The sequence below is a fragment of the Lissotriton helveticus genome, chromosome 9 (assembly GCF_964261635.1).
Source record: "Lissotriton helveticus chromosome 9, aLisHel1.1, whole genome shotgun sequence".
NCBI lineage: Eukaryota > Metazoa > Chordata > Amphibia > Caudata > Salamandridae > Lissotriton > Lissotriton helveticus.
Window position 1 is genome coordinate 219,408,588 of NC_136070.1, and position 21,352 is coordinate 219,429,939.

Genomic DNA, 21,352 nt, shown 5'->3' on the forward strand with positions numbered 1-21,352 from the left:
GAGAATCTACTGCTTTTACACACCTGTGCTTGATAGACTCTACCTTAATAGACACGCTGCAGTCCCGTAGTGCTGGGCCGTTCTGCATATATATTGCCCAACTTGGACCAGGAGCTTGCCATCAGAAGGGGAGAGCTGCGTGGTTTGAAACCATCACCGCCGCCACTAGGGACTTCTAGTCGCAGACTCCCCTGCTGTTACACACCTGTTCTGTGTTAACTCTACCATAATAGGTGTTCTACAGGGCTGCAGTGATGGGGCCGTTCTGAAGCTGTGTCTCTGTGCTGGGTCAGGACCTCACCATCAGTTCTTCCCACATTGCCCAACTTGGACCATAAAAGCTCTTGAGGCTTCAACCCATCCCAGTCCCAGAATCCGCTTCTGTTACACACCTTTGCAGGATTGACTGTGCCTTAATAGGCAGGCTGCAGTCCTGCAGCACGGGACGTGCCCAGGCAAAGCCTAGGTCATAGGTGGGCTTGTCCATGCTTATTGGAGACCGGAGGATCCTGGACTGCCACCACCCCCTCTGAGATCTTTATATTATGCTCCTAAAGGTAATGGGAACTGTGATTGCTATGCACTTTTCAGGCCTATATTACTTACATTAGACAAGGTTGGCCGTAGGTGGCTCGTGAAATATCAACTGTTGTACATCTATTGTAATAGTCGCTGGTTAGTTTCCATGATGGAAGTCTTCCTGATAAATTCCAACTGTTTCTGGTTATTGATAATGGGTAAAAGAAAGGCATCAGTGTGTAGTGCTAGAGGCACCCTTGTGGTTTGACACCCTGTGATGACCTTGGACTACCATTATTTTAATTGACTTTGGTATGTTTGATATTATCCTAGCCTGAATGTACAACATTAAGCATATGCCTTGCTTCTGTAAAAGGTTTATTTCTTGTAATCTTGCAGTCTTTCAGTGGGAGCTGTCATGGATTAGAACAGCCTTGCAAAGAACAGAATGTGTGGGATGTGCATTCGAAAGCATGAGAGGGAGAGAGAGGTGTGGAATTTTCTTTTTGGTCTCGAAGTGCAGGGTTGTGAGCAGTGGTGCACAAATGTCCACTGTGTTGTACATTGAGAGATGAAGTATGTGATGCTATAAGCAGTGGTGCACAAATGTGCACTGTGTTGAACATTGTGAGATGAAGTATGTGATGCTATAAGCAGTGGTGCACAAATATGCTCTGTGTTGTACATTGAGAGATGAAGTATGTGATGCTATAAGGAGTGGTGCACAAATGTGCATTGTTTTGTACGTTGAAAGTATTATGGAGTCCTTACTGTTGACTTTGACATGGCCTCATGTCATCCTGTTTTCTGACTCTGCCTGGCTTGAGCTTTATCTGCGTGCACAGTCACACTTGCAAGTTGTTTGGGTTATTCATGTTCAAAGATTGTTTCTGTGAGAGATTGTTTAATGTACCCTGGAAGGCTTTGTGAGCTTCATCAAGATGGAGGCTGGAACATGCAAGATCGGAGAGGGGACGTGGGAACTCCTTCCTTCCAGGGAATGCTTGCTTGGAAGCTGGCCAGTCTTGGTAAGATTCCTTTGGCGGGGGGAGGAGATTATTGTACCTTCTAGTGTATGTTTGGGGATATAAAGCTAAGGGTTGTTAACTTAGAAACCGGGATTCGAATCTGAATGGGGATGGACGCGTCTATTTCGGTACAGCAGAACCCTGGTTGCTGAGGCTCTTATCCACAGCTGTTTAATCCCCCGGTCAGGAGTGGACTAAGATGCAGTGTTTGCACCAGGTGAAGTGTTGAGTTATGATTACTGCCATTGTGATGTTTGGCCAGTGGCTTTGATCATTTGAGGTGCTTGAGTTTTGATTACTGCCATTATGATGTTTGTTCACTGGCTTTGATCATTTGAAGTGTTTTCTTTGTGATGTGTGACTGAGTGAGGTGCATATCCAAAGTAATCATTTGATGTATCTAGTGTATATATATATCTTTCTGATCTCTTGCAGGGCGTCCAGTATATTATATTTGTTTGAGCCTTATCTCATATTATTTTCTGCTTGTTTATTTATTGTATTATTCATACATTTAACTGTTGCATTTACCAAGTGTATTATTATTGTTTGCATGTAAACATATATATCTCTTTGTGTATTTGAATGTTGTGCATTTGGCATCTGGGGAAGCATTTCTGTTAGAGATCATTGTGTAAAATAAACCCCCAAGCCTTATTCTAAAAAGAGAGTCTTTGCATTTTGTAAAATAAAACCCTTTTCTCAAGGTGTTGTTTGTTTTGTGTTAATGTTTCCTGCTTCACCATGGGTTGAGCCACTGTGTGGAAGATTCTGTATTATCTAAAAGGGGAAGCAAGACACAGTGGTGGTGGGGGGGTCTTGCAAAATTGAAAAAATCTCCAAAGTTTTAAAAACAGCAGGAGGTAATTGCGGTATAGATCGGATTGAGGACCTTTTGATCGTATGTGGGGAGCTAATTATTTCCGATCCCATCCAGCTCCCGCCTGTTAGCATTTTTAGAGCCCTCTAGCTCTGTTAGTACTAGAAGTTTGAACAAACAAAAAAAAACATCCCCAACACCTTTGTTAAAACCTCAAACAAACTACCATCTATACCTTCTGCAGGGAAGACAGGCAGTGCCCCTATTACACCTTGAGTGCCCTTATCCGGTTTGACGCCCTTCAAAGAAGCTTTACCGTGCACTAATCAGTTTCTCCCAATACATGACTTGTATAATGAATTATTATTTCCCCCTTCACATGATAATCCTGTCACTTTTGCTGTTTAGGTAGTTATGCCATGTAACATTGCAGCTAGTTTTATTACATTGATCAAAGAATTAAAGACTGAGGAAGGGGAGCTTAAAGCAACTATCTGCCAACTGACTAATGTAATAAAGCAACTTATAAGGAACAGAGGTATCCACAAATTCTATAGTCAATAGATCTACAGCCACAAGGAAGGTAACATAAGTGAGCAGCAACAGAGACCTCCTTTGGCCCATACTAGTACACAGTTAGCAGGAACTGGGTGGCCACCAGCAGAAGCCAATATCGTCATCTGTTTCTAATCACAATACCATGTTGGCCAATACACCTCAAGGGCAAACAGCCCGAATTACCCAAAGCAATAGCCCAAACAGCATGCAGCCAATTACACATGGACATTTCAAATCAGCCACAGCATCGAAACCAGGACGTAACCACAGGGAAAATCAAATACTAATGATTATGATCCCAAAATGACCTTCACATGCGAAGCATGAAGCAGAAGACTCCCTTATAAATAAGTGACACACTGGAAATGGCATGCTAATGGTTGCAGATCAGTTATCCAGGATGACATCTTGAAGGCCAGATCGATGCCATCTGCCACACATGATACAGTTGAATTTTCTTTGAGAACCCAGGAAATAGGTGACAATTTGTTAGTTCTCGATATGAGAACTACTTCCCCAAATAATTCCAACATCCAGTTTAAATATTACAGGCCAGGTCATGATTTAAAGGCGTCTACACAGATTAGGGAGACATCTATATTATCCTTGAGTGAGGTAGATTGGCTTGAAGTATCTCAGCAACTCCTAGCTTCACCAAATTCTAATACTTAGGCTCTAATAGCACTCAATGGAAAGTTAGCATTCCTTACCGAATGATATAATTTTCTGTGTTCTTTACGAATCAAGTATCTGTCTTCCTAGTGGGGTCCAATATGACATCAGGTTATCTGTGATTATAGGAAAAACTTGCATGTCCCTATTTTGAATATACAAACACATATTATCTAAATTCATCTTTCTAAGCCAGTTATTATATAAAGATCCATACCTTATAATTATTTGGCTGTATTTCTTGTATGTCAAAAAACAAGGTAGATCTTTCACTGGTAAAGCAGTCCCAATAAAATGTTCATTTTCTTCAATGTGCTATGAGGGAAAAATTAAATATAGCAATATATACCTTCTTTTTTAAGATAAAGATTTCCAGACATGAAGCCTCCTACCCAGTATTTTATTAAACAAAGTCAAGTTAAGGAATGACGATTGGTTAAAGTTCTGCTATCCCAGACACAAAGGGGCTCAATAGGATGACGGGAGGACTTTGTCCGCCTGTCATCCTATCGATGAATTGGACCACCCGCCATAAGGGCGGGGTCCCGTTGTACATATTAGGATGCACCCGCCACAGTGGCGGCAGCTTCCTGCATTTTTAGCATCGTGCGGCGCAATGCTAAAAATGCATGTTGTGCATTGAAATGCAGGGGGGTACCATAGGTACCCCCCATGTGCACCCCCACCCCCCGGAGACACTGGGGGCCCGCAACAGGCCCCCGCAGGGGGACCTCGCATGCCTTTCTGTGACGGCATTGCCGCCACGGAAAGGCATTCACAAATGCCCATCCTAATATTGCTGGCGGTGTCTGATAGACACCGCCACCATATACAACCCTTTTCCACCCCGGTCGCAAGTCGACCGTGGCGGAAAAGCGTCGGACGGTCTTTCCATCCGCCTCGGTCCCTCCCGCCATAGTAATATGGCGGGGGGAAATGGGTGGCGGGCAGGCTAGGATGTCAGGAAGATCACCACCGCCTGCTTGGCAGTGGCGATTCGCCCGACATCCTAATGGGCCCCAAAGTTTTTTACATATCTCCCTTCTTTTTCAAAAAATAAAACATAGAGCGTTGGCATCACCCAACCAACGTTTGTTTATCTAGGTGACCACGCATTGTCATATGGTGAAATGATGCCTAATTCTGCCTTAATACATTCTTGTAAAGTTTCCTCAAATTTTTTGTATATCAAAATAGGAGAGCCTAAAGGTTTATCAAATAACCATGCTGTAAGAATGCAGTTATATCCACTGAGGCACCCATAGAGCTGCTTGTTTTATACTACATTTGTACAAGGCCTCAACGCCTTTTAGCCCTTCTTTTATTTTAGTGAACCCGTTCGGAACAAAACTAGTGGTACAACGACATAAGAACTTAAAAGTTGAGCGAAGTGGTATTGTTCGGAATTCACTTTCAATAGATAATAATATTTGTAAACTTTTTAATATTATTAGGTATCTTGCGGCATGAATATTAGGTATAAAAAATAAATTTCGAATATATTGGTTTTGAAAAAAACGTTTTTTGAATGGGTTATTATATACATTAAAAGGTATTTTTCGTGCCTGTAAATTAAATATGCACGACTATCACTTATTAAAGCTGGTGGCATATACGTTTGTATTGACGGTATAACCATTCAAAGATGCCGCTTTCTATGGGGCTCAAATCCTCACTGGTTGGCAAATCGGATCCAGGTGTTTCACGTTATTCAATCATAGCGGGCTAATTAAATGCCGGCCTTCACTGTCATCCTCGCAAATTGCGATGGATGCCACACCACGGAGCTGGCAGAGACCTTTCTAAAGTAAGTGATATTGTCACCCTGTTAGTCTTGCTGTCATTTTCCTTTCTTTTTGACGTAGATAAATAACCTTGGAGTCTGGCCTTGTACAAATTTAGTTTATAACACAAGCAGCTGTATGGGTGCCTCAGTGGATATAACTGCATTCCTTCAGCATGGTTATTTGGTAAACCTTTAGGCTCTCCTATTTTGATATACTAAAAATTTAGGGAAACTTTACAAGAATGTATTAAGGCAGTATTAGGCATCATTTCACCATATGACAATGCGTGGTCACCTAGACAAACAAATGTTGGTTGGGTGACGCCAACGCTCTATGTTTTATTTTTGAAAAAGAAGGGAGATATATAAAAAACGTTGTGTCTGGGATAGCAGAACTTTAAACAATCGTCATACCTTAACTTGACTTTGTTTAATAAAATACTGGGCAGGAGGCTTCATGTCTAGAAATCTTTATCTTAAAAAAGAAGGTATATATTGCTATATTTAAATGTTTCCCCTCATAGCACATTGAAGAAAATGAACAGTGTTTTGGGACTGCTTTACCAGTGAATGATCTACCTTGTTTTTTGACATACAAGAAATACAGCCAAATAATTATAAGGTATGGATCTCTAATGTTAATGTTAATGTTAATGTTATGTTAATGTTAAATGGTCTTGTATAGCGGACGGCTGCCCCAGCCAAGGGGCGTCCCGGCGCTGTCTGCCTGAAACTGAGAGGAAGACAGGTGCAGAGGGGGAGTGCTGGGTAGATTATAATTTTAACAGAAGAGATGAGTTTTTATAGCTTTTCTGAAGGATAGCAGATCATTCAGTCCCCGTATCTGATCTGGGAGTCCGTTCCAGAGCTTTGCAGCAAGATATTTAAATGAACGGCCACCCATCCTGGCTAATTTGATACGGGGAATCACAGCTAGATTCTGTCCTTCAGAACGCAAAGTGCGTCGGGGGACGTATGGAGAAAGGAGTGGACATAGCATGGGGGGAGGCAGCTTTTAAGATTTTGAATGCTAGGCATAGCGTTTTAAAGTGAATCCTTTTCTCGATCGGAAGCCAGTGGAATTTCGTGAGGGCGCTGGCCACTGATTTATGGCGGGGGAGTCCAGTCAGGGCCCTGGCGGCGGCACTCTGGACTCGCTGGAGTCTGGTTTTCTCAGCTACGTTAGCCCCTAACAGAAGGGAGCTGGCGTAGTCCAGCCGTGAGAGGATGGCTGACTGAACCACTAGCTGGCGATTTTGATGGTCGAAGAATTTAAAAATTGGCCTGAGATTTCGTAAGATCCCAAAGCAGGTGGCAGCCACTTTTTTAGTGTGGTGGGTGAAGTTCTGGGCAATGTCTATCCAGACTCCCAGGTTTTTTCCACAATCTTTCGGCTCGGGTGGTTGGCCGAGGGTCTCTGGCCACCAGCTGTTCCCCCAAGCAGCTGTCTTTTTGCCCACCAGCAAGACCTCCATTTTGCCGGCGTTAAGCTGGAGGTAAATTGCCGTTTATAATATAACTGGCTTAGAATAGATGAATTTAGATATTATGTGTGTGTATATTCAAAATAGGGACATTAAAGTTAAAAAATGGAATTTTCTCCTATAATCACAGATAACCTGATGTCATATTGGACCTAACTAGGAAGACAGATACTTGATTGGTAAAGAACATAGAAAATTATATTGTTGTTTAAGGAATGCTAACTTTCCATAGAGTGCTATTAGATTAAAAACTCCCACAAAACTATATTTTCAAAACCACCTGCTTTTAAAATGATAAAGAATCAGCCATAAAGGGAAAAGGAAAATTCCCTTTGAAGGAATTAAAACAAGATAGGGTGTAAACACAATTAGTAAAATGTTTCAGTGGAATTACAAATGTAATGTAGTGTAAATTGGGATAGGTTTGTATCACGTAGATTGTCTTGTAAATATTGTACAGTATTGTGAAATGTAGCAAGACTGTAAAGTAGAAAACTGTACACATTGTATAAAATTGTGTGTTTGACTTGTAAATAATTTGTATATATATGTCATTTGTAGCTCTGAAGAAGTCCTTGAAGGACAAAAAGCGTTGGCTACGGCTACGGTCTGTTTTTTTTCGGAAGAAAAAATTGATAGAATAAATAAAGAATATACTACAAACAACTCCACTGAAGATTCATCATTTGTATTTAAACAAGTTGTGCTAGTATATGACCAATGTATATTTGTTTTTGAGAATAAGTCACAATTGCCTTAGGAGATTTAGGGGTGCTGAATCTCTGGTCCACTGCACCTAAACTTGAGATAAAGGAATCACTAAGGATAGGTGCAACTGTGCTTGGCCCCAAACCCCATGTCTTTTTGTGCTGCAATCATCTAATTCTGAGGCTCTGTCTGCATGCCCTAACTCTCCAGACCTCCCAATACGTTGGTGCTACTATAAGTCTTCACCTTGTACAGAGCCATTTACTGATTATCAGAGAGTCGTTGACCTTAGCCCCACCTTATTACCTCTCATGAGTTTATTAGAGGCCAATGGGGATAGGTTGAACTATTATCAAATCTCAGGGAAATATTGGTACTGCCCCTATTCTTTTTGAATCGCTACTTGTCTGTGAGATCATCGGAAGCAAAGAACCCAGGGCTGAAGCGAATGCTTCAGGCACAGGACCTAAGTCTATTGGGACTTCACAAACAAAATTGCTATCTTGCAATGTGGCAGGCCTTAGGTAAAAAATGCATGATATATGTTTGTACAGTAAACTTGGTGCATTGACCCCGTATATAAAATTGATTATTTAACCTTTTTTTTTACCCCGGCCATACAAAGCAAAAGTGGGAAAACCTCGGGAGGTGGATTCTGGTTATGTAGGTTAGAGCTTCCCTTACTTGTAAAGTTACTCGGCTGAGCATAGATTGCCAAGATGTACTGAGGATTCTATTAACATTCCAGAACAGTTTCCAGGTTGCCATTTTTAATACATACTCAAGAGGGGAGAGGAATTTGTCACATACAAAATAGTTCATGTTCTAGAGGAATATCTAGAGTCTTTGGCTCTGATGACACCCAGCTTAGCTATGAAAAGGATAAACTTTGGGGTGCACCTTGTCTAGGGATTGACCAAGGCTGTCATCCATTTAAAGGGTCTTTAAATTGAACTTGGGGTCAGAGCAGCTAACTGGTGAACCGCGTCAGATGCTATAGAGGAGGTTATATTTAATAAACCCAACTCAAACAGTTATATTGAATATATTTTGGTCACTGGTAGAAGATATGATCATAACGCATAGGGAGGAAAGTGACAACAATCCGTTATCCCTCTCTTAGAAATGACTTTGTAGTAATGACACAGTAGGTAATTGTCTCCTAGCTATTACATGTCATCTTCAAATTACATCTGATATGCGTCACCTAAAATGGTGGCAAATAGTTGCTCACCCATATATCCTGCTTGTAATTGCTCAGGAAGTGCAGAATTTGCTAGATATTATTGCCCAAGTAACTAATATGTAAGAGGTTTCCAATGTTTTTGTACGCTCCATAGTATGTTTTGGCATGTTTTACAATTCGGGTAAGGAAGTCCAACGGCACAGTTCATGAATCCCCTCCCTTGGCACATGGGGAATGTCGAAGACTTAAAAGATTCCTGGTTCAAGCAATCAAGGCTAAAGACACATAGTACACCCATATCTGTAGAAAGCTATACAAACAATATTTGGGTACTGTAAAAAGACTTGGGAAGAACCAGGGTGGCAGGATCTCAAAGATGCTTCTGTAGGTAAGGATTGAACTACGTTTTGGGCATTAGTATCAAAATTCAGCAATCCTGTAGCCATGAAACCAAATAACTATGTTGCATCATCTGAGTAGTTTGACCATTTTAAAAGGCTTTAACATGATAACACCTCCATCTCAGATGAAATTACTGTAGCAGTTACCCTCGCTTCAAGTGCTGAGCCAATGTTTGACATATTAAATATCCTCAATTCCCTTAAACAGTTACACGTGGTAGGGCCCCTGGACCAGATGGCATACCAGCTGACATTTTGCTAAAAGATATTGCTGCCTGGTCCACATATTTTCTCTTTCAAGCTAAAGCTATCTCTAGACGAGCCCCGATTCTGAATTAATGGAGAGCGGCAGTAGTAGTACTGATATATAAAAAGGGCAACAGATCACAGCCTGGAAATTATAGGCTGATCAGTCTTCTTGATCATACACAAAAAGTCCTCAGTCGATGTGTATTAGCTAAAATCCAGGAGTGGATGGACAATGATAACATCTTAAGCACCTGCCAGGTACGTTTTGAGAAGAATGTATTCACGGTCCACCAAGTGCTTTACTTGTTAATGATTTACTGTAAAATGGTTGTAATCAGTATAGGCAACTTGTATGTTCCCTTTGTTGATTTGAAATCAGCTTTTCACCGGGTCCCGCATCCCAATTATGGCTAGTACTTAGAGATATGGGTATGCCCCATGATCTATTTTCTATTATGGTCCGGTTACACAACCAGAATTTTGCTACAGTGTGATGGTGAACCCAGAGCGAGTTAATAGCGAGGATTCCTGTATCCTAAGGGGTAAGGCAGGGCTGTGTGTTGGCCACTACTCTCTTTTCTTTGTATCTTAATGATATTGTTCATTCTTTAAAATTGCCCTCTACAGATGCTCCTTTATTGGCTACGGAAAAACCACCAATCTTATTGTTTGCGTATGACACTTTGTTAATCCCCAAACCCTGATTGGCATAACAAAAGCTATTGAACCCTTGGAACACTGCTAAGACAAAGTTGATATAATTTAATCCACACAAATCATTTAAAGGAAGATTGGTTTATGATGGTGTTCCATTAGAAAGGGTGGACTACTTTGTGTTTCTGAGAGTCACTCTTACTGGCTCTATGTCCTGGAAACCTCAAGTTAATATAGCAACTGTACAGCACAAGCAAAATAGTGGGGTCTATTCTGAAAGAGCTTAGGGCTTCTTCCAGTAAACCAATAGATCCAGCCATTCAGATATATGAACCAAAAGCATTGGGGTCCGATTTATATGAGGTGGAACTCTGGGGTTTTATAAATGCCAACAATCTCTCTAGGTCCGAGAACACATTTTTGAGAAATATTGCCAACCTTCCACATAGTACTCCCCTATACCCCCTGACACTGGACAAGTGTAGACTGTGTCCACTGCTGTTTTGGAGGTGCCTCTGGTCTACCCCAAAACTTGCACATTAGAATGCTATCCTACAAGATGTAAGGAAATCTGACATCTCCCGTGTAATAACGTGGCTTGACAATATCGGACACTGTTTTCTATTGGACGGCGCAATCTGTGGGAAAGCCCCTCTACAGCTCTTTTCCTCCCTAAGGAAGTATTAAAAAAAATACTGGGGTAAAGTGTAGAATTATGTATTTTATAAAGTGATAAAATTCCCCCAGACAAACGATTTTACAAATTTTAAGTCCATTAGGGTGTACGGACTGTTCTGGGACTATATACACAGCACAAATGGATTGAAAATTATATTTCCAGCTTAAAGTAGTCACATTGCCACTCAGAGCTTTTACCTACAAATAGTCACCTTCTGACTCCCTTATTTGTGTTGTATGCAATCGCTAGAGGGAAACTATAACCCATGTTTTCTTTCCTGTCCTGCCTATGCCTGAGCCCGTTCTTATTGGCTGACACCCTTATAAAAGAACGAGGCAAATACCGAATCTCAGTGGTATGTAAGAATGTTTTACAACTGAAATGCGATCGCAAGACATTCACATTTTATCACCTACTTCAAGTAGGTGGTAACCCATTTGCAAATGGGAAAGGATCCCTTCCCCTTTGAGGATGTAAATCCAAATAATTTTTATGAGCAGGCACTGATCCCGCGGACCACTGCCAACTCTTAGAAAATGAGACTGTAAAGTAAAAAAAATTTCTTTTAAACTGTAACCCATTTTCCTTTAAGGCAGCAGGCTGCATTTACAAAAAATGTTGCTTTATTAAAAAGCAATCACAGACATGGTGGTCTGCTGACCTCAGCAGGCCACCATCCCTGTGAAGGCTACAATTCCGAATGGGTTCTAAATTGCAACCTACCTCATTATATTCATGAGATAGGTCCATTTGCGACCCACTAGGAATCGCTAAAGACTAATGTATAAAAAGAGTTTCATACATTAAAAATACTGATTTTCTGATTGCGATTCATAGAAAATCAAAATTTGGAAATCTTTATTCCTAATGTTAGTACATCTAGCCTTTAGTGGCTGCAACCTCAAAACAAAGCCTGGACAATCGGTCTAGTACGGATGCTCTATATGGGGGACAGCATCCATTAACTGCAGGAAACAGAATAATGTCTAGTTGCAGAAAAGGTAGTTAATCACCAGCTGCTATGATCTGCTAGTGACATGACCAGTAGAGGTTTGAGTCACCAGAGTGAGATCTGTCCCCCGGGATTATTGAGGGAAATGGTTTGCAGTCCAGAGGTCTACGCACCTTAGGGCTACATATGTTAAAGGCTGTAGCCCAATGCTTTATATGCAGCCATTTTAGGCTGCTACCCACCATTTTCTGGTAGGTAGCACAGTGGCAACCCGGTGAGCAGTTGAGGAACAGTATTTAATGGTATTCCATTTGGTACACCACAAGAGTTTGAGTTGGATTTCCAAATGGATTCTGATGCAGCAGGATATTTGGGGTTTGTCCTGTACGAATATATGATGTTACAACACATGCAATTACAACAAATGCTTTTACAACGCAGCTTTACATTGCAACTACCATTACATTGCATGATTTTACAATGCATGCCATTACAACACATTTTTAAAAACTACCATTACAATGCATTTCTTTACAACTCATACCATTACAACGCATACTATTACAACGCATAATACTTTTAGGGCAAGAGTAGGGTAAGTGTTGGATAGTGTTGCTGTTGGACCTGGCCCTTTTGGCAGGTTCACCCCGAAACTTTTTGCTTTTAACTGGCCCATTTCTGTAACCTGGTGTTGGTGATTTTAGACCTCTGCGCACTTTTTCACTGTGGTACAGTGTAAAGTGTGTGAGCTCTCTGTGTATGTGTGAGAGTGACCTGCCCTCCCATAGGAATGCATGGGGAATATGTGTGACCATGGTAGTTCCTGATGTGTGGGGAGTGCAGGGTCGAGTTTGGTATGTGCGAACTCGTGAGATTGAATGCTGCTTAATGATGTATGCGGCATGATTGTGTCTAGTGTGGAAGTGCCACTTCTAGACATGGGTGTGTAGTGAGTATGCTGGCACGTGATTGGCTGGAGCCTGGCTCCAGGAGTCTGGATGGGTCTGCCCAGTGGTGAGTGTTGAGATTAGCATGCTGATGTGAGGGGAGGGGTGCACCTGGGACCTGAATAGGGTTGGGCTTTCCCCACACAATGCTGGCTCCGCCCCCTGTGGTGCGACTGATGACCCTAGCCTGACTAGTGAATGGGAGGGGTGGCTGAGATCATCAAGAGTGCTCACAAACCAGCTGCACCTGGTTTTGCCCCCACCCTGCACCTTTAGACAAAGGTTTGGACTGCATAAAAAGGGGCTATGTCCCCTTGCAAATTGATCTTGTTTCTGACTGGAATCTACCAGGGGCATGCTGCTGCTTGGGCCCAGGGGAAGGCTTGCCTCCTTGGGCCTTGCCCAGCCCCTGGATGTCTTGAATTGCTGGACTTTTTGTTCCCTATAGCGATTGGGAGCGCCCTACCTTGTCCCTAGCGCTGGGAGGGGTTTACTTTCACCCCTAGCGCCTGGTAGCGCTTTATTTTTGCCTTTAGCACTGGGAGCGCTTTACTTTCACTGCTAAGCGCTAGGAGCGCTTTATTTCTACTTTAAAACACCTGGGAGCGCTCTGATTGTCAGTAGCACTGGGGAGCGCTTTATGTACTTGGAGCCGGTGCCCACCCAGCATTGCCCCGAGAGATTGCCACGCCCTGGACCCCGTTTAATATTTCACTCGAGGGAGCCTACCCCTCAGTGAATTTAGCCCCCACCTACAGTGCCTGGACGGGCCGCAACGACCCGGAAGTTCTGGGGCCAGGCGGCCAGAAGTCCCACCCCCGCAGCCCCGGGGAGAGAAGAAGTGCGACCGGAGATAGCGAGGGGCATCCGTGAGGTTGGGAGAGCCCCGAACCGAAGGGAGATGCCGCCGAGACCGCAGCTCTGACGAGGAGCCCCTGTGAAGGGTGGGGCTCCACCACGCGGCGCACGACACCAGAGGCGACCCCCGAAGAAGACCGGCGGCATACCAGAGCCGGTGAGTGGGGCGTTTGTGGTGTCGGTAGCAGAGGGGGGTGTAAGGGCCCATTGCCGGTGCCCGCCCCCCCAGTGTACTCTCTCCGACGAGTGGGGCATTTGTAATTTAGGAGCCCCGAGGCTCCCAGGGCATTTCCTGCCTCGGAGTCCCCCGAGTGGGATTCCAGCATCCGGGGGCATGTTTGTGAATGAGCCCTGAGAGGCTCAAGCGGCCCCATGTGTTGACGAGCCCTGAGAGGCTCGAGGGGGCATTGCTTAGTTTTAAAGCCCAGAGAGGGCTCAGGGGCATCTTGGCAAACTCGAGTCCCCCGAGAGGGACTCCACCGATCCCGGGCACATTTCTCCTGAGTCCCCAGAGGGGGACTCCAACGCCTGGGCAGCCCACATTGTGTAGAGCCCCGTAGGCTCAGGGGTATTGCTTTGTTTAGAGCCCAAGAGGCTCCTGAGGGCAGTCAGTTGTTCAGAGCCGGCGAGGCTCCCACGTGGCCCCATCATTGTATCTCCAGCTGCCCAGCACTTAGGGGGCAGCTGCTCTGTTTAGGCCCCTGACTTTTTGACACAGGGCATCCTAGCCCCAACGAGGCCAGTTGGCCTAGGGACAATCACAGGTGGTGACTTGTGTGAGTTCTGCGCAATTTTCCTTCCCTGCACCTCTGAATGTGTTTTGATGCATCATGTGCCTTGTTCTTACACCTCTGAATGTTTTTATGCATCATGTGTTTTCCTTCCCTAGACCTCTGAATGTTGTGATGCATCATGTGTAATGTGTTCTTGCTTACGCCCCTAAATGTGATTTATTCTTAGGGGGAGGGCCTAATGTGTTTGGACTAGTGAGAGATTGCTTACTGTAGTTATACTGGTTAGGCCTAAATATGATTGCTGTGTAATGTGCTTTGCCTTTATGCTTGTGTTATACTTCTAAATGGGTTAATGCTTAGGAGTTTACTTTGCCGAGTATGTTATACTAGAGAGGTTATGTGTCCATGCTTGATCTAGGCCTATGGTTATTAGTATTGCGTAGTGTGTACCTACCTAATACCAGTGGTTACTGGTTGTGATCTATAATTGTGATTTAGTGTGACAGTTAATCTAAGTGCTAGGTCTACTAAGTGCTGATTCTGACAGTGGCCCACGTGGCCCTGTCCTGGTGTAAATAATCCCTTGTGAATAGTGCCTGTGCCAGTTGGCACAATGTATATGTGTGATTACTATCTTATGTGTTTTGACAATACAAAAGTTTTTTTTATATAACCTTGTTGTAGTGTGCCTAGGATGTTGTTGCTGTTGTGTGCATGCGCAAATGCTTTACACATTGCCTCCGGGATAAGCCTGTTTGCTCATGCCAAGCTACCAAGGGGGTGAGCAGGGGTTATCTTGGCGTGTGACCCCTTGCCCTGACTAGAATGGTGGTTTCTGCCTGGCTTTGGCGTAAGCCTTAGCCAACCAGAAATCTCAGTTCTAACACTTGGGGTAAAAAATAGTAAGTGTTGGATAGTGTAGGGGCAAACATTTACTATTCCCACTCCAGTGAGTGCAACAGCAAGGAAAGTGTTGGATAAAGTAGGGCTAAAAATTACTATTCCCATTTACCCAAAAACCCATACTCAACCTAATACTAAAAAAACTCCATTACTTACCTTATAATGCGTTGTAATGGAATGCGTTGTAATGGTATGCATTGTAATGGCATGCGTTGTAGTGACATGCTTTGTAACGGCATGCATTGTAATGGCATGCGATGTAAAGGCAGTTGCTTTCTAACGGTTGCGTTGTAAAGGTAGGCCGTTGTAATGACTGCGTTGTAATGGATGTTTCTCGTCCTGTACTGATAAGGACATTGGTGCACATAGGAATGGCCGGAAGAATGGACAGCGCAGTATCTATTTTCTTGAGCTTTTCCAGTTTGTCGTAGTGGTTTCCATGTGGAGAGAACTGTTGGCACACAAAAAGGTTCTGTTTCAAATTGACAATATGGCAGTGGTGTAGGTGGCCAGTTGCATATTCACCAGAGTTCCCTAGGCCAACCATATCTAGGTTGCCAAGGGAAGAGCCAGCACAAGTCGCGCTGCATCCTGCCGAAGGTAAAACACGAGGACTCCGAGAATCAAAGAAGACATCGATATGTAAGGTATTACCTTCCTCACGTTCTAATGTTATTTTGTTACTCCTATAGCTGTCAAGCATGCTTGCTGGCAACCTGTTGAGGTCCGCAAACAAGGACTTTGAGGTTCAGTTTCAATAAATGACTGTAACACGCAGAGTGACTAATGCTAAAATGTCCTGCGCCCATACGAACAATTCAACAAAATTAGCTTAGTTACTCGTGCTCATACAAGAAACACACCACGGCATGACAGAATACTTTTGTCTCGGCCTGTCTCAAATGCTGCGCGTTTTATGTCTAGCTATGTTTATGTGAAACAACACGTGCCCCCGCTCTAGGTTCAGTTATGTTTCTGTGTATCAGCGCGACTATACCTCTTTTTGAACTAAGCATGGCTAATAACGATCTCTACCATACGGCTGGGGCCCAGCCGCGGGCCGTGGAGGGTGTTACGGTGGGGCAGGGAGGCGGGGAGGGGGAGGGGCAGGGTGGAGAGGGCTAAAAACGGCACATGGATAATTACAGGTAAGTAAACAATGTAATTAATAAAACGAATTTCGTAGCGCGCACTGCATCGCATTTGTTTACTTACCTGTAATTATCCATGTGCCGGTTTTTAGCCCTCTCCACCCTGCCCCTCCCTCTCCCCGCCTCCCTGCCCCACCGTAACTCCCTCCACGGCCCGCGGCTGCTGGGGCCACAAACAGATGGGCATTTTATAAAACTTTACGCTGTTGATACAACACTTTTTGACACAACCGTGTTACCATCGGGGCTATTATTTAAATGTTACTGCGTAGCCCATAACCCCACACCTGCTAACTTCACACTGCGGCAGAAAGACGTAGTATGTCACCGGTTCTAAGTAACTTGTAGCCCACACAGCGTACCCTTTTTAACGAATGCGCAGAAAGTCAACATCAACTCGGGGCACACCCGATACTACACACTTTGTGGGAAGGGCAAACACGATAACCTTTTTCAGTGCTGAAAAGAAACTAACCTCACAAGCTCCCAGTACACTCCATCTAAACGCTCTAAAGGAGGTAGGCATACAATATCCTATCATGTTCATATGCACCATCTAATCATATTTATTCTAAACAAACAGTATTGAGTTCATTAATATGAGAAATGTTGCCTGGCAAAATATTTACTATTTCATAGCTCATCTCTATCTAGAAGACAGTTAGAGGAAGATTTGCCATTTTGTAGTTCTACTGAATGTAAAACATTGCCAATTTTATAGTTCCTTATTTTCTCCTTTTTAACAATTTCTTTGTATGAAGCACTACTCAGGCCCGTGCACACAATGTAAGTTAGACATTGTAAGAGAGCATGTAATCAACAGGAAGAAAGCATAACAAATAAAATGTTTCCTTCCCCCTTTCTTTCTTTGCACAGGTATTTATTGACCTCTGAAAACATGTAAAACTTACCCAGCTTTTCAGCAAAAACCGTAGCAAGATACAGACTTTCTACTTAGGTCCTGAAGAAAGCCCCCCTGACCCTCCCGTGCAGACCAAGGGCTGAAACATGTTGACCTTTTTTTGAACATTATAGTGCGTAAGACTTATAATACGTCCACACACGCACAACACTGTTTTTAGACAAATCTGGAACCTAGACCATGAAATAATTTTTAAACTAGGTAAACAAGATTTTTTTAACATCACCACTTAGTTCCACCTTCACTAAAGCACTGTTCACCACTTACCTTCTCGTTGATCACTACTGCAATAACCAGTGATTCTCCTCCGGATGGAGGAAGCATACAACTAAACGAAAACCCAATGATGATGCTGTCACGTTTTTCAACAAGTTGCACATCTATGTACCCATAGGTGTGTCTCCCATGGCACCAGTGTCGATATTGCTGTACTCTTACAGCTGAATTTGTAACAAAAAAGACTTCAAACAAAAGTTTCTATTGTTCAAGAAAATTGTATTTCAGTTTCTTGTTCAGTATTCATAACGTGTAGCAACACTCCTAATTGTTCCAATGCATTTCGGTGTGTCTATCCACCTTCATCAGGGAACGTCTACAAATGAACAAAAATATATACAATGTAACAATTCATCAATCTGTTCTTGTTAATACATTCGCTTTACTTTGTTTATGCAAACAGTTACTGGCTTTAAACTCGTGTTGATACCCCTTTGGGACAAACGTAATGGCTCGTGTGTTACTCCAATACAACCCCGCCATTTAAAAACGGTTTTGAATTTTACACGTACGGCTTTCCCTCTTCTACGTGATCATTTAATGATTCGCGTTTGCCGGTTATCTGAGAGTGAGGGCCCTTCACTAGAATCGTGTGCCGCTTACGCCTAGCATGTCTAATTTGCCAAAGCTCACCTTCATTGCTATAACGTATAATCCCGCTACTCCGTGTGGGTTCCTGCTACTGTTTGCGCTCTCACTGCTCGTGAAAACTCCAACTGACGCCGCGCCGCTGACGCATGCGCAGTGCCTGAATCTAACATTTTTATAAAGAAACCAGTTATGTTGAAACGACAAAACTTTAGCATTCAAAACTTCGACACCTGAACTTAATCTACAGGTAGAGGTTAACCAGGACGCCATGTGTAATATTTACATGCATATTGTGTTATAATTATATACAAGGCTACATCATGATTATTTAAAGATACAATAATTTACAAATAGCACAAAAATTCAGTGCGATCATTTAAACCATGCGGTTTAAGGCTGTTTAAATAATAAATCCAGTGGTTTTCACGCTTTAAAAGGTTTTTTTTGTTCAAGGCTCCTTCTTTCCTCGGTACTATTTCCAGTACACACGCTCTCAATTGATTCAAATTATGACGTTTTTCTGTGAAATGTATCGCTACCGTGGATTTAGTGGAGTGGGTCCTGATGTTACTTTTATGTTCAGTTAATCTCACATAAATAGATTTGCGTACGCCGGTGCGGCGCAATTTCCCATGGCGGTTCCATTGAGTTGAATAAACCAGCGTTTCTCATAGGTAAAGTAACTGTTCATGAGGGTGAATTCCATCAATTGCATCAAAAAGATCTGTAAGTCTTGAGGATAAGGGCTGTGTAGTAAAGCTTTTTCAATGGCCTCCAGGCCTTCTCTATGGGGTATGGCTGTATACAACGTTTTTACATCTATGGTAGCCATGATGCACTCTGTTTCAATTTTTACAGCTTGTAACTTAACCAAAAAGTCTGTCGTGTCCTTGATATAAGATAGATTTTTGATGACCAACGGTTGCAAGTACTTTAATATTACTCATCATTGAGGAGCTGGCAAAGATATTGGAGGAATTAAAAACAGAAATAGAAACAGTGACTGAAGAATTGAAAAAGGGAGTCACCGGAGAAGAGTTACAAAAAATCCTAGATGACATTAATTCTCAATTGGCCCATCATACACAGGAAGTGAACGAACGCAAACTCAGGAAATACCGTAGGGATACCCTGGATTACAAATTACAAGAAGTCTACACATGGGCGGAAGTATACGCTAGAAGGCGGCAAACCAAGCAATATACATCTCAGACAGATACCTCATCCACGGATAGTGATAGAACAGATAAAAGAAAAGAATCCACAAGAAACATACCTTCTGATAAACCGACAACTTCAGAGCCTTTTTTAGGCGCAGGCCCAACAGCAATAGAAGACCCAGGAGGGGACGCAACAAAAACAAAAGAAACAAACCAACCACAAACGAGAAATACGACGACCAGGAAAGAGAGAAAGAAACAACACTAACAATGACAGAAAATTTAGTTTTGAATATTTCAGATCAAAACTTAAATGAATTCCAGATAAAAACTTTACAACGAGGGTTATCTTTTGTACCAAGCACCCATACCAATCAACTTGAACTAGAAGTGAGTCTTTTTAAACTCACACGCAAAATGAGATTGAGACACTTTTTTGAGAACGTCATAACCGAAAAACCACCGCCAAAGGAAGATTAATTAAAAGGATTAAAAACTCCTAGCAGTTACATGCCTCCTACATCACACAAGACGAAGGACCTTTTTGAAAAATTATGCAAACAGGAGATCAACCAAATCAATACCAACAAAAGGGTCAAAAATCCAAATATGTCGAAGAAGGAATTTGGAGCAATAGAAAGCATAGCAAACAACCAACAAATCACATGTCAAAAGGCTGATAAGGGAGGGGCGTTAGTAATAATGAACAAGGAGTTCTATGAAGAAGCTATGAACACCCATTTAGGCGACACTAACACATATATGGAAATAGACCAAAATCCAACGACAGAGATTCGCAAGACATTGCAAATTATTTTGAATCAAGCCACAGATAAAGGTATCATTAACGAAAAAACAAAAAGATACCTAATGCAAGAGAACCCGAAGAGCCCAACCATGTATCTAGTACCCAAGGTACATAAAGATCCAACAAAACCCCCATGCAGGCCAATTGTATCCACCAAGATGAGTATCCACGAACCAGTGGGAAAATTCATAGATAAGTACTTGCAACCGTTGGTCATCAAAAATCTATCTTATATCAAGGACACAACAGACTTTTTGGTTAAGTTACAAGCTGTAAAAATTGAAACAGAGTGCATCATGGCTACCATAGATGTAAAAACGTTGTATACAGCCATACCCCATAGAGAAGGCCTGGAGGCCATTGAAAAAGCTTTACTACACAGCCCTTATCCTCAAGACTTACAGATCTTTTTGATGCAATTGATGGAATTCACCCTCATGAACAGTTACTTTACCTATGAGAAACGCTGGTTTATTCAACTCAATGGAACCGCCATGGGAAATTGCGCCGCACCGGCGTACGCAAATCTATTTATGGGATCTTTTGAAGAGGAACACATTTACAACAACCAAGAGTGGGCCACACATCTGTTAGCATATATGAGATTCATTGACGATATCTTCATTATATGGAAAGGTACCAAGGAATCGTTAGTCCAACAGTTGAGAATCTTGGATGATAGAAATGAGAGAATTAAATTTACGTGGAATATTAATGATACCATCATTCAATACCTCGATGTGGAAATCACATTAAACAATGGAATTCTCACCACGAACCTGTACCGTAAACCCACAGATAAGAACAACTTGTTACAATACACCAGCCACCACCCTCCATCATTGAAGAATCACCTTCCGTACACACAATTCCTCAGGGTTAGGAGAGTGGTATCTGAGGATCACGTATGCCAAGAACAACTACAAACCATGGCAGAGAGATTTACTAGAAGAGGCTATCCAGAGGACATGATTCAGAAATCTCAGGCTAGAGCACAGACAAAAACGAGACAAGAGTTACTAACCTATAAAACTACCAAAAAATCTCAACGATTAACGTGTGTGAGGAAATTCTCCAACGTAAGTACTCGATTCAAAAAAATCATATACAAGAATTGGCAAATCGTCAAAATGGAACCAGACTTTAATGGGATTTTTGACCAAGAACCTTTATTTGCACACTCAAGGGGAAAAACATAGGTGAACTATTGAAGAAATCCAAGCAAACAACTCAACACCAGATATTTAGAGGAACAGTTCCATGTTTAAACTGTGCAAATTGTCATAATATCATTAAGGGGACAAAT